The following is a 2,195-nucleotide window of genomic DNA, read 5'->3' on the forward strand; positions in this document are numbered from 1 at the left end:
ATGCACTTCATTCAGTGGGATGGTTCTGCCTCCACGACGCCTAGCTTGTCTTGGCGCATGGTTCTCTCCTCCAAAGCTCTGATACCAAATGATGCAGCCTGGTATAGGCTACTCGAACGTTAGGATCGGGAGAGTGACTTGCACACGCGGAACAGGATGAACAGTAATTACAGTCTTGCGCAAGCTCGGGAAAATGGATGTAACTTCGTTGATACAGATCGGAATGACCTGATTCCAAAGCCAAATGAACAAAGACTTCTGGAATAACAATTTCTCTGTTTTGAGTTTTCTCAAATAAGCACTATAGGAAGGACGAAATCGGGGTGGAAGTGGACGGATGTAAATGGACAGAACAGAGGAAAAGATAGAACTTCGTTGGTTGCTCTTCCAGGCCTCCAAGGAAGTGGATAGGGCACCGATTCTTCTAGATCGATGACTGCAACTCTTCAAGGATGCAGATTTGAAAACCTCCGACTCTTCAAGGACGGAGTGAAAACTCTTCTAGGTTTTCAGGAGTATGAACTCTTCAAGGTTCAAGATAATTGCTAGATGCAAAAATTTCATTAATCAAATTCGTCTACCGAATACATAAAGTAGATGGTCTTTTATAGCCAAAGAAAAACAAATGAAAAGACTCAAGCAAATGAAGAGACTAAATAGCATTAAAGACCCTAGAAAGCATAAAACATTAAAGAACTTATAAACTATAAACTAGATAAATGCCCAACGTCTTCTTGATCATCCCAAAGTATCTTTTAGGCTTCCAATGTATAGGGAGAGACAAGGACTTTATTGCGGATGAGACTCTTGGTCTTTGAATTGCGTCCCTTCGATATCTCCTCGACTGGTCGAGCGTCTTGTCGAGCTCGGATGCGGGCTGATCTCCTTGGTCGAGTGAGCTCGTCTTCGATGCGGGCAGCATTATCAATCTGGCCTGCATCACAATAACTTTTTGCTCATAAGGTACTCTTACTCGAATATTAAGAAGATCACCAAAAATTTTAAGCACAAACTGGGAGAAGGGTGGTATGGTTCTGAATACAAAGGAACACTCCGAAGCGGCAATGAAGTGGCCATCAAGATTTTGAAGTAGTCCAAGGCCCATGGCCAAGATTTTATCAATGAAGTGGCTGCTATTGGAAGGATTCACCATGTCAATATAGTGCAACTAATTGGTTTTTGCTTTGAAGGCTTGAAGCAAGCTCTCGCGTTTGATCTCATGTCGAATGGGTCTTTAGATAAGCAAATTTTCACTGAGGAAGGTGATAAGTTTCTCGATTACATGAAAATATATGAGATTGCTCTTGGGGTGGCGAAGGGGATTGAGTACTTACATAGGGGATGTGACATACAAATACTGCACTTTGATATCAAGCCTCACAATATTCTTTTAGACAAGAATTTCACTCCAAAAGTTTCTAACTTTGGACTTGCGAAACTTTATCCCACTAATCATAGCATAGTCTCATTGACAGCTGCAAGAGGGACCTTAGGATATATGGCACTTGAGTTGTTCTACAGAGACATCGGTGGTGTATCTTATAAAGCGGACGTTTGTAGCTTCGAGATGTTGCTCATGGAAATGGCAAGTAGAAGGAAGAATATAAATGCAAATGTGGAACACTCAAGCCAAATTTATTTTCCTTTGTGGGTGTACGACCAAGTCAATGAAGAAAAAAGTGTTGAAACGGAAATTGTAACAGAAGAAAGGAAGGTGATAAAGAAGATGATAATAGTTGCACTTTGGTGTATACAATTAAACCCCGACCATCGGCCTTCAATGAGCAAAGTCCTAGAAATGCTTGAAGGAGATATTGATGAACTCCAAATGCCTCCAAAACCGCTTATTTACCCATCTGATGTGCCAGTTAACAATGATGAAGCTGAGATGGAGCTGGAAACATTCTTAACTTCGTCAAGTACTCCGATAATTTATGCTAGTTTTCCTCTGGGAGATACCAATGATGTGTAGAGATCTATTCATAGTTTGATTGGAAATGCTTTGCATGTATTTATTATATGTCCCACAATTTAGTATTATGTTGGGAGGGACTTGAGATAGTTTAGCTCGACAGAGGTTACTTATAAGATTGCCTTCTTCTAGCTCCTAGGTTGATGTTATGTTATGGTATTTCATAAAGTTCTGCTCTCTTGCATCCTCCTTCGAAAAGATAAACGCATTGGGAAGAGGGCAA

The 2,195-nt window shown here is 40.7% G+C and overlaps 1 pseudogene; it reads left to right on the forward strand.

The window, feature by feature from the left end:
- LOC115693740 (rust resistance kinase Lr10-like) lies at positions 1 to 1,972 on the forward strand (annotated as a pseudogene).
- Positions 1,973 to 2,195: the final 223 nt, after the last annotated feature.

The sequence above is a fragment of the Syzygium oleosum genome, unplaced genomic scaffold (assembly GCF_021117445.2).
Source record: "Syzygium oleosum isolate NSW1041296 unplaced genomic scaffold, Sole_v2.1 Sole_v2.34, whole genome shotgun sequence".
In the NCBI taxonomy this organism is placed as follows: Eukaryota; Viridiplantae; Streptophyta; class Magnoliopsida; order Myrtales; family Myrtaceae; genus Syzygium; species Syzygium oleosum.